This window comes from Zingiber officinale, chromosome 2B (genome assembly GCF_018446385.1).
Source record: "Zingiber officinale cultivar Zhangliang chromosome 2B, Zo_v1.1, whole genome shotgun sequence".
Taxonomy (NCBI): Eukaryota; Viridiplantae; Streptophyta; class Magnoliopsida; order Zingiberales; family Zingiberaceae; genus Zingiber; species Zingiber officinale.
Genome location: NC_055989.1, coordinates 5,003,300 through 5,016,590, shown reverse-complemented (window position 1 = coordinate 5,016,590; position 13,291 = coordinate 5,003,300).

Below are 13,291 nucleotides of genomic sequence, written 5' to 3'. Positions count from 1 at the left end.
TTTGTTTCGATCAAACAATGAGAAAAGAGTCAAGTGAACGGTTCGCAGATCAATGAAGGAAACCACTGTATTTTTTAATAAATAAAAATTGTATAAATCATAAATTCAAAATACATAATATTCAGGAATTAAAAACAATTTGATAAAATATGAGATTCGAAGAATCTACCTACTTCTATAAATCCTCTCACGACATGAAAGTTAGGGCGGCCAGTGTTTTAGGTATTTTTAAAACTATTGCTTTGTTATAATGATATTAAATGAGAGCGTATATTTTTAAAACTAGAGTATTTTAAAAAATAAAGGCATTTGTTTTTAATAAAATGTGATTATTGGGACAACTTTCAATATTCCCATTTAATTAGGACATGTTTTGGTATATACCTAATAAAATCTGATTTAAGAGAAGAAAAAAGATCCTTGATACCCAATTAACTAGGCAATGATTTTTCACGATTCATTTTTTAAAATATAATTATCTAATTTTTCTAACTAATTAATTTTAAGAAGTGATCAATATGATTCACGAAAATTTCTCATTTACTATCAGGATAAATCAAGAAGTATTCATAGAAACTCATCTAAACGACTAGTGTTCTTATATTTGTCATCCCACTTGAGAAAAATCTTTAAAGTACTACATCGTAACTACGATGCGAAACTTAGATATATGAAGGTCTAACCGCTACACCATAAATATATAAAAATAAAGAATAGTTATAATATTAATGACAATGGATGTTAATTATCGTAAAAATAAATAAATAAATAAATAAGTAAATAAATAAATAAATAAATAAATAAATAAAGAGGTGTAATTTTATATTCCAAAAATATAATAATTGAAAATTTTAATAATTTATTTTCTTTTATCATCTATAGATAAAAATAAGAAAATCTTTATGCTGGTTCTAAAGCATTAAAATACATATGTAAACTGTAAACACTTATAATAGTCCTCGTACCTACCTTGCAAATGATTCTTATGCTTGTCGTCGGAAGAATGACTACAAATCGAATCACTCTTCCAGGTTCCATGAACTAAATCCCCAAGATCTTCTTAATGTTCCACCCCGCACCTTATTACGATTTCTTGAACAAATTTATAAGAGGAGAAGAAGGTCTCTTCCACTTCCTTCTTGATAGAAGAAGATGAATGGAAGGTCTCTTCCATTACCTTCTTGATGGAGGAAGATAAGAGGACATGTAAAGCCCACTCTATCCAACATCTTCCATTTATCTAAGTCAATTTATAAAGGTCATCTAGTCACAAAGACCATATAAGAATATTCAATTCATACTTCAGGAAAAATTATTTGTGCGACAGTAAACACACTGAGCAATTACTACTAAGAAAGTTGTTACACTTAACTTAGTTGCTCTATTAAACAAATCAGAGACATCAGTATCTTGGTTTTACCTCAGATTAATCATTTACATCAATATAAACATCTCTAATATCTCATAATGACTTGTACTTAACAAAAAAAATATAATTGGTCGATCATTGAATAAATGCCAAAGATGTAAATATATTTCAATCTTCTTTTTTAGCTAAAATCAATTCATTATAATCAGTTACTTTCCTAGTTATGCTTCATACATCAAATCATCCATAGCCAATAGATTACATACTAAAGTAGCAGACACTAATTAAAACTTCAAATATACAACTAAATAGTCACTTAGGGTAAAATTGAGATTAACTTATAATCTCAAGGGTCTCACATAGTAGAGAAGCAGTGATTCATTCTCCTATTATCCTTATTGTCGCTATAGCACATGTGGTATGAATTACATGCTACAATGTTTTTATCTTTATTAATAAAGAGTGCATGTTTTTCTCAAAATTTAATATCGTATAGATTTTGATCTAGACATGCCTAATGTCTAATCCTGAATTTAACTTATGGATTCCAATCTATCCTTTAGTAAATTTAGAATATAATGGGTTCATTTACTCTAATCATTATTAATACATAAATAATCTTATCTTGACATAATTATCAAGGTGACCCTAACTTATGGGCATGTCTCTATAATTCACAGCTACATAAATTATCCCATAAGTAATGATCTTACCTTTATTTATACTTAACAAATAAAGATGATTATCCATATGAGTAGATCAATCTCAACCTGTCAACATGCTCACTGAGACTTTTATTTAAAATGTAACAACAACATATGCACTGAATAGATCATGACATTTTATAATGTGTTACATTTTATGAAGTCTCAAAGACTTCATATATACTTAAAATAGCTCTTTAGTCAATGACTTAGTAAAAGAATTTGCAAACATAACACGTGTAAGAATATACTCAAGAATTATCTTTTTCTTGTCAACAATATGTTATGTTTGAGAGGTGTCCTAAGGTAATCATCTTATGATTTTTACTATTTATTTTGATAAATAAATATTCATTATTTGAGTGCACATTGTTTATGTGTTTGAATGGTCTTAAACTCATATACTGAATGCCCATAATACAATTTATAGCATGAGAGAATTTGTTATTAGATCACAATTAGTGAGCGTCTCTATATATGTAATTATGAAAGTATTGGAATATTCAATACTCAATGAATTGATGTATCTAGACATCATCAATTTTGTGAGACTAGCATGAGTTATACTTCTTGGTCTAATCAAGTAGCTGTTACTCACTAGTTAGAGACATTGGGGTATCAAAAGTTCAAGTATTGAGTTGGTTCAATTTAGGTTTGTTAGTTTGTGGATTGACTTAGTTTGTTTACCTTGTTGACAAACATTACAAATTGTATTTTCTAAATTTTTTAATTTAGATAGATGTCTAACTAAGCCATTTTGACTCATTTTTTAAATAAGTTTAATGTGAGTGTGACCCAGTCTTCTGTGCCACAACTTGGTTTCCTCTTGTTGTGTCAAAAGACACTTTAGCAAGGAGGTTGGTAGGTCAATTGTGTAAATATTATTTTTTTCTAATTCCCTTAAGTATAGTTTAAGGGTTTTATAGCCCACAGAGGATTCATTGTTCCCTGCGAGAAGACGTATATTCTATGGTCACTTGTCAAAGTTGTTATTCAAAGCCTTTGCAAAATATCACATGTTAAAAGTATGAGACTCTTAGACACATAATTGGAGTAATTTGAATCCACATGATGAGTAAATATTATTTGGGCTAGGTGTGACGTAGTTAGCCTAGTGGGACACACACATAGACCATGTCTTGAACCAAGTAGGTATAAGATAACTGAAAGGAACGAGTCACAACTCATTGTAGCTGCTGAAGGGTTTAAAACTTATTCTAGAATCAACTATATTTTTTTGGTTAATTAAGGATCATGATATCTGAAAGATGTAAAATAAGTTTGAGAATTCAATTCTCAGATTAAGAGATAAGATGTTTGGTTGGACCAAACAAATGATAAATATGGAAAGATATTTGTAGAAATGGAAGTACAAATGAGCCATGACTATTGTAGAAGATATGGTTTCATAATGGTTTGATAATAAACCAAAAGAGGTTTGGTTTAGTTATGAAACAACTTGGTTTAATAATAAACTAAATAAGTTTGGTTTACTTATTAACTAAGATGGTTTGGTTTTGGACCAAGATGGTTTGATTTTGAATTAAACTTATTCTTAATGGTAATGAATCAATTTGGTTTTGCTTATTGGGTTGAGGAGATGACTTACTCCCAAAGTCATGTAGAGGTTTATAAATACTCCTCCATGAGGAGAAACATATTAACATAGGTTCATTGGTTTAGGTTTTTGAAAAACCCTAGCCACCCTCTCTCTCCTCTCCCTCTCCTTGTCGTCGGCCACCAAGAAGCCAAGGGAGATTTTTCTTCCAAAGCTTTTCTGCTTCTTCTTCTCCTCTTGGATTGCATCACCTCCATGCTTAGCTAGTACCAATCGGAGGTGAACCTTATTGCTCACCGGAGCTGTCTTAAAGATTTTGGCATGGATATGAATAGAGACAAGGTTCATAAACATCACTAAAATTGATAGTCTTTCCCCTTTGCATCATTTGTAGGGTACGCATAGAATAATTATTATTCTTTTATTTTATAAAATTTTATTTTGTGCTTATGTCTACACGTGTTATATCTTGTATGTGTGGGTGTGTGTTGTAATAAATTAGGAATTTATTATATTTTTATTTTTCTGTTGTGTATGTTTTTGTGAAAAAGTCTAAAGCATGCAATCATGTCAGACTCATAACCCCAACATAATATTCCTTACAAAATTATACTTAATTTATATGTATTTGCCCTTGCTATGATATTTGGGGTCCTTAAAAAAAGTTATAGTAGCTTGACTGTCATAGTACACTGTAACAAGAATCCTATTGTCCTTAGTAATCTTCAAATGCTTCAGAAATCTTCTCAACCTGTCACGCCCCAGGTAGTCTCTGCTAGAAGAAATTTCGGCAGCATCTCCCCTGTACGGGTGACAATATGAAACTTTACTACAAGACCCTCTGGGCCACACAAACCTTGGCCAACACGACCGGAACAATAATAATAAACATAACTAAACAATCCATGTAGTTAATAATAAATCAGCCTCCAGCTGACTACACAACCACGCAGTTTATTTGAAAACCACATACTCCACTACTACAATAGAAAAGACAAAACACAACAGAGAAACCATCGCAGTGAAAAATAAATAATAAACCCAAAGCTCGATAAAAATTCCTCGAGTACAAATCATACACATCACATATATATAAAATGTAATAAGGAACCAAAAGATTAAAGAGTAGAAAACCGACGTGACGCGAAGTGGGGACTAGCGACTGGAACCTTCTGACGTCCTCAACTTGAAATAGATAATATCAACGGGGTGAGTCCAACACTCAGCGGATACCAGCCATCTCACACACGATGGTGAAACCGAGTGGGTAGGGCTATGACAACTGTACACTCTACCGTTATTGCTCCTGATGAGTGATCGAGTGGACAAGATGCTGTTGGAGTACACTTATCCTCCTACCCCAAATCATAAGTGGGGGAGCGCAATGCTCTCATCTCCCTGAGACAGTCTAGAGGAGGGATCCCTGACGTGTTACCACGCTGCGTCACGTTACCCATAAGTGTACCAGTGGAGCACTAACAGAGCAAACTGCCGCACACCCTGCCTGATATACCACTAACCCATGAGTGATTGTGTGTGCAGATCCATGTAACTGGCGATGAGCTCAACAATAATGGGACTACCAATCGCTCAGCATGCAATCATGCAAGATGGTGCATGACACTAAGCATGAAGATCCTGCCCATATCTATGTCCATAAAATATGTACCCAAAGAAAATACATGGATCAAATACGGAAATATGGATACACGTGTCAGATATGGTAAATGTCTAGTCCGGTATATCATAAGGCATGGTATGTCACTACCACTATGAGCATAAATAATCAAGGAAATAATAAATCATAAATACAAAACAGATGAAAGTATGCAACAGGTATCATGTAGTGACATACCGAAACAAAGAGGAACATAATTATTACTAGAGGCTATAATCTACTAAGCATATCAACATGACATTATCAAAAGAGATAAGTCAAGGTACCCGTATCCAATATAGCGGGTGCCAAAAGTAATCCCACGAAAGGTAACTCGTCGCAAATCAGAGTCTTGTAATAAATCATACAGTTTAACTAAGTTTTATTATAACAAAATAACTAAACAAAATCCTAATCCGATCAGAAACTATATAACTCGATTAGCTAATCCCATCTTATAAATTTATAGGTTGATCAATAGTTTAAGATGAATTTTAACCTCTCAATAAATGTAAATTTATGATCCGAGTCAAATAATTGCTACTGGTCATGTACGTACGGATTTTAAGCTACCATTCATGTAGCTAAAACAGGAGTTAAATTTCCTTCATCTTACCCTATCACAAGCTCTCCCTTGTTGACCAAAAGTTTGCTTGCTGAAATATACTGCTACCAAAGATTTTGCAGCCGAAACCTCCCAGAAACACCAAGTCTGAATGATTGGAGGCACTGTTGGAGACGCGTGCTGTGGAGAAACAATGGTCAGTATTTGGAGATGTTTCTGTAGCAAAACATTGACTGTCATCACAGTGAACAGACAACCCGTTCATCACAGGAGCCCAAATAAAAAATCCAAATACCCAAATATGCCTTAGATTGGTGCAAGTCGCTCCTCTCTGTCGGCGTTTCTGAAGAGGCGAGCGAATAAGCAAGACTCGACGGTGGAGTCTAGGGCACGGAATAGGGAAGTGTTGGTGCAATATCCATCAGGTCAAGGCTGACCTGGTTAACCAAGCTTGAGTCTTGGTTTGGGTTTCGATGTTTGACAAAACAAGACTTCGATGATATGGACAATTGCAAGTGCAGTTGTTCATTTGGGGAGATTGTTTGGTGCAATTCCCCTCTGATCAGGGTCTGATCAGTTTGGTTGGAGAAGAGTCAGTAGGTCAAGGTTGACCAGATACTTGACTGGGAAGTCCTAACTGGGATGTTAGGCAGAAGGAAAATCCTGGTGAGTGAAGCCAAGGGAAAGACCTAGTGAGTGAAGCTAGGAAGTGAGAGAAATCCTAATGAGTGAAGCTAGGTGAAAGTCCTGGTGAGTGAAGCCAGGCAGAAGAGAAGTCCTAGTGAGTGAAGTTAGGCAGAATGGAAGTCCTGGTGAGTGAAGCCAGGCAGAAGAGAAGTCCTAGTGAGTGAAGCTAGGCAGAATGGAAGTCCTGGTGAGTGAAGCCAGGCATGGGGGGAAATCCAGATGGATCAAGGTTGACCAGACATCTGGTGAAAGTCCAAATAGGTCAAAGGATTGACCGGATACTTGGTATGATGAAGAAAAGTCCAAGTGGGTCAAAGGGATTGACCGGACACTTGGTGAGGGAGTCCTAGCAGGTCAAGGGTGACCGGATAGTAGGCATGATGAACCAACAGGTCATGGATTGACTGGATGTTGGTTTGGGGATTTGGTACTTGGTTTTGGGCAAAAACCAGTAGCTGAATCGATTAGTCGATCGATTGGCTGGAGCCAAATCGATCGGCCGATTGATTGGGGTGTCCCCGCGAGAAGCCTTCGTCCTAATCGATCAGTGGATCGATTGGGAGGAAGTCGCGAGCGCACAGAACGCCTTTGGATTGATCAGTGGATCGATCCAGAGGTCCCAATCGATCAGTGGATCAATTGGGAAGCTGCGATTTATCGCGACAAACCCTGGATCGATCAGCCGATCGATCCAAGCAAATCCCCAGAGCACAGAGGCGTTCTGGATCGATCAGCTGATCGATCCAAAGCCTCCCCGATCGATTGGGAGCAATACAATCGATCGGGATCCGACCGTTGGCGTTGTTTAAAGCTGCAGGCATTCGATTCCTTCGGTACAACTTCACCGATTCGTCTCAGATCACCACAGTGCTCCTACAGCTTCTCCACAAAGTTCAGATCGCCAGTTCTTGAAGGTTCTTGGAGGTTTTCCAAGTCAAGAGGCGGATCTACAGCTGAAGAAGAAATCTAGGGTTAGGGTTTTCTTGTAAGTTTGTGCTGTATTTTGTTTCCCTTTCCTTTTCTTCTTGTAGTGTGAACTTGTAGGGCTTCTCCGCCTTTGGTAGTTACCATAAAGGAGGGTTTTCATAGTGGAGGGTGCGTGAGTGTGTGGATCCTTGGATTAGTCACCTCTTGTGAGGTGGATACCAAGTAAAATCCATTTGTTAGCATTGTATGTGTTTGTTTCTTGTATTTCCGCTGCACACCATCAAAGAAACAAGCAACGAAGAACACGAAGCGCACGACGAGCTATTCACCCCCCTCTAGCTACATTTTGGTCCCAACAGGAAGATCAGGAGAGGGCTCGATACTCCCTCTTCTGGCTGAAGATCGCTGATGCAAGGGGGCGACGATCCGAGAGAAGGACAGCTGAAGGCGATCGAAAGAAGAGGAGCTGGAGGTGTTGATTTCTGGTTGGCGACAACCGGTCGTGGGTCCGTAGTGGTCGACAGCGGCGCTAGGGCACAGGGGAGGCAGCCGTATGTCGGCGCTAGAGCAGAGGGATCGAGGCGTCTGCGGGTGGGGCCCCATCGGGTGGAGAAGGCGTGGCCGAGAATATGGCTAGGTCACGGAAGAAGGGAAAAGAAATGGGGAAAAAGAAGAATCCGCGTGAAGGAAGGGGAAGGAAAACAGAGCACAGAGGTGCTCGATCTCCCTTTGCCACCAGTTTTGTTTGCGAGGGAGATGAAGCGCAAAGCGACACGTTGGTTGGGGGGAAAGGGAAGAAGGAAGGGGGACAGCTCGGGCACGCAGGGAAGAGAGAAAAAGAGAAACAAAAATAAAAATTTAATTTTTCCTCGTTTAAATGGGGTAGCCTAAACAGGCTTTCCCATGACCCAATATTTATCCCCATAACTTATATCATACGACCTCAGAAAAATTTTCAGAAAATTTCTAAAAATTTTGGAAAATTCTGTTAAGGTTATTCCTCTATTTAAACTTATTATTTAATTAATATTTGAGGTACCATATTTTACACAACCAAACAACTTCTTACATAGCCGCTGCACAAGTCACATACTTAGCTTCTATTATTGGCAATGTCACACAAGCTTGTTTCTTACTGTTTTATGAGATGACACTATTATTCAACAAGAAGGTATAGCCAGTTGTAAATTTTTTTATCATCAAGGTCACCTATCCAATCTACATCTGCCCAATCTACATCTGTAAGAAGGGACAACATATTAGTGTAGCCCTTCAGATTCATATTTTATCCTTGGAAACATAGACATTAATCTGTTGTCCCTTTGAGATATCTGAATATCATCTTCACCAATTTCCAGTGTCTCGATCCTTAGTTTGACTGAAAACAGTTAACTAAGACAATAATATAGCTTATATCAAGACGAGTACATAACGTGTATATTAAACTACCAATAACACTACATATGATTTTTTTTTCTTCATTTTCGCTATTTCTTCAGGAGTCTTAGAATACATACTTTTGCTCAGAATATTACCTTTCGCTATATGTGTTTGTTCAATGTTACAATATGATATATTGAAGTATTGTAGTATCTTAGTGATATAAGTCTGTTGAGACAAACCCAAAAGCCTTTTTGATTAATCTCTGATAATCATTACTCCTAAGATGTACTCAGCTTCTCCCTTATCTATTATGTCAAATTGTGATGAAAGCTATGATTTAACTTCTATCACAAACTTTATGTCACTTCCAACTAGTAGCATATCATCAACATTTTATGATAAGATGAAATTTTTTCCTTTTTTCTTTTCTTAAGTAAACACAGTGATCCTCATTGATCATTTCAAAATCATAAGACAAAATGACTTTATTAAATCTTATGTTCTATTGTCTTGATGCTTGTTTTAGCTAATATATAGACTTTTTAAGCCTACATACTCTATTCTCTTGGCCTTTAACAATGTAGCCTTTTGATTATGTCATATAAATTTCATTGTCAAGATTACCATTAAGGAAAGTTATTTTTACATCCATCTGATGTAATTTCATGTCAAAATGTGCTACTATAACTAGGAGGCTACGTATTGACATAAACTTTACAACTGGAGATAATGTCTCTTCAAAATCAATATACTCCATTTGGGTATATCCTTTAATAACTAGTTGAGCTTTATATCGATTAATTGATCATTTTCTTTCCTTTTAATTTTAAAAATCTATTTATTCCCAATATCCCTTTAGCCCGAATAAAGATTGACTAAATCTCAAACTTATTTTTTTCTCGTAGACTTCATTTCTCATCCATTGTAATTTTTTATTTTTCTTTTACTGAGTCTCTAAATGCTCTTCAACCGTCCGAGGTTTCTTATCGTTAACTAGGAGAATCATTAATACCTCATTCTCAATGTCAAACCTTCTCCAAAAAATAATCTGACGATTACTTCTTCATAGGCTAGACTATTGAGAAACTAACTCATTCATCGGTAAATCATTCCCACTAGGTTGACTAGATTCAAGCATATCTCGTGATACCTAATTTGTTGATAAAGGAACTGTTGAATCTAAAAGCGTGCTAGATCAGGGGTGATAACGCAGGTCATTTTTTTTTTTTTACTTTTTTCATAAAACTCAAGAGATAATGTAGTGGAAATAAGAAAGACAAAAGTCAAAACTAACACAATTTCTTTTACTTGGTTTGAAATTTTTGATGACTTCTACTCTAAGGCCCACATTTGTTAAGTATTTTCGTTGAGCAATTTACTATAATGTCGTCAAGTACAAAATTTTGAATATGAAATACAACTGATTTTAATAAATAGTAAATATACCAACAATAATTTAAGAAATCTGGAGTAGAGCGTTGTTATCGGAGTAGTGTTGCAATGTTGTAGTTGAAGTTTTGAGCAACCCGAAGCTTGTTTTTATTGGTGTAGCTTGCACTAATAATCTGGTTTTGATTTATGATAAATAGATTAAAGTTAGATATGTTGTGATCTAACTACTTTATCAAGTGTATAGGAGTTGACTAGTCTGAAAGACCTGACATCAGGCTGAAATCCAGCTAGGTTAGCAGGACTCGATAGCTGGTGGGAAGTCTAGATAGGTTTGCAGGGTTTAATATCTGACGGGAAGTCTAGTTGGGTTCGCAGGACTAGACATCCGGCCAAAGCCTAGTTGGGGTTATGGATCTGACAACTGGTGAGAAGACTTGGTGGGTCAAAGTTAAGTCAAGCGACTGTAGTTGGTAAGTGGAGATAAGAAACTAGAGGAGAGATCCAGTGAGGACGCATTCCCCATTGAGGGAACTGTAGGCGTTAGTTTAGCTTAGGTCCATTTGAGAAACCTAAGCTTAGACATTGACTAGATCTTGGTTTCGGGGGGACAGGATCTAATTACTAATCATATTTTATTATATCGTGCTAACTCTATTTTTTCTACTACGATATCTTCATCTAAAGGTAATAACTATGTAGTATGCTCTTATACTAGTCCATTCTAATAGCATGGGAGGTCCTAACTATTAGAGAATAAGGGTTCCATATAACTATTTGATGATCTATTCTAAGGTAGAGAAACACTACTTTGTCGGTTATGAGCCCACCTACTGCAGCTACACCCACATTATTGTTTAGCTAATTGTTGTGGGTAAAATTTGTTGGATTAAGATACACATGAGAAGGGGGGGGGGGTGAATCATGTGATTTTCAAAAACCTTATTTTCTCATTTTGAAATTAAAGTATGCGTAGCGAAAAGTAAATAAGAAAACATGGTCGGTTAACTTAATTCGGAGACTTTGGTGACTCTTACTCCAAGACCTAGGTCCCGCGAACCTATCGATGGGTAATCCACTAAAGGCCTATTCTGGTACCTTTGAAAGAGGGAATCAAGTACAAGAATAGAGATACGAGAAGTGTAACAGACTATACTTTTTGTTTGCAGAATTTAAGTACACAAGAAACTTGTTACCGACATGTAAGGATCGAGGTGGGAGCATTCATGTGTCAGTGTTAGTCTGTTGGCCGTGATTGGAAGTCCTCAAAATAGTCATCGGGCATAGCAGCTTTGCAGGAGAATCATAGAAGGAGCCCGAAGCAGTCGGAACCTCAAATGAACACGTAGTAGCTCATATATGTGTTGTATTTTGAAGCTTCCTCAAGATTGCCATAAATAGGGCTTGGAAGGCACCTTCCATAGCTGTTGAAGGCGCCTCCAATGGGTCAAATTTGATCCTAAACTTTGTTGGAGCTTATCGTTGAAGAGGTTAATTTTTATCCTGCGAAAAGCGCCTTCCATAGCTATGGAAGGCGCCTTTCATGAACAGTATGAAGATGCCTTCATTGCTTGAAGGCGCCTTCGGACATTGTTCACCCGAAGGTAAATTTGTTCCTTTGTCCTACAAAATAATGTTAGTCCAAATAATCGGCAAGACAAGTGTTAGGACAATTATAATAGGGAGTAGTAATTAGTCCTTGTCCTCCCTCGACCATGAACTAGTCAAGGTCTTAGCTTAGGGATCTAAAATGGACGTAAACTGGACCGACGCCTACTGTCCCTCAACCGAGACGTGTCCTCACAAGGTCACTCTCCTCTAGTGAATTACCTTAACTTACCAATTTACCAGTTGTTCGGTCTACAGACCCAGATGGACTTCTTACTAGATATCCGGATGATCCGTTGACCTATCTAGACTTTGCACGCACCAGCTATCCGGTCAGCTGGTTGACCTAGCTGGACTTCCTGCCAGATATTCGGCCAACCCATTGACCTATCTAAACTTCTTGTCAGCTATCCGGTCGGTCCGTTGACCTAGTTAGACTTCCCTCCAAATATCTGGTTAGCCGGTTAACCTATCTGGACTTCCCGCCAGCTATCCGGTCAGCCCGTTGACCTAGCTGGACTTCCTCGGACATGTCAACTCCTGCACACTTGGTAAAGCGGTTAGATTACAGTAACACTTAACTTAACTTACTTATCATTCATCAAAATCTGAGTTAGACCGTTAGTGTAAACTGCACCAATAATCTTCTCCTTTTTGATACAATGATAACTTGGGTTAAGTTAGGAAAAAATATGCAAAAATAGACAAATGATGTCTTTATTTTATGTTTAAGTTATTATGATTTCGTTGTTTGCTAACTTAATCCCTAACTCTCCCCCTTTGACATTCTTCAAAAATATGAATAGACAAATAAGCTAAAAATGTGCTAAGTAAAGTAATAAAAAATAAAGTTTTGACAACAGGATAGCTTTTAGGATTACTTGGGTGAGTTTAAAGAATTTCATAACTTGAAAATACTTTTCAAAGTGTTTTCACAATCATGTTAAAACAATTTTTTTTAAAACACTTGTATTTAAAAAAATAGAAGGAAAGTGTTTGAAGATTCTTATTAAGTTTGAAAAACAATTTTTAATAACTACTAACTTTTCAAAATATTCTTAGAAAAGAATGTTGAGCATAGAAGATATTTTTATAATATGAAAAGTGTTTATAAGATTTGCACAAAAAGTTTCCAAAACATTTGTCAAAGTAGTTTTCAAAAATCATGATTTGAGAAATAACAGAGTTTTTCAAAACATGTGAGTTTTCAAAATATGATAAGAATGATTTTGAAAATAAACATTTTCAAAAGTAAATTTTTGAAAAGTATAAATGTGATTTGAAGAACATTTTTTTAATTCAAACAATGAATTTGAAGACAATTTTTAGAAATTAATGTTGGGACTATTGGGCTGGCTAGAAGGGGGTTGAATAGTCTTGCATAAAATAAAACAAAAAAAATATCCTTCTCAGACTTAAATGAACACTTGCATAAAGATAGAAT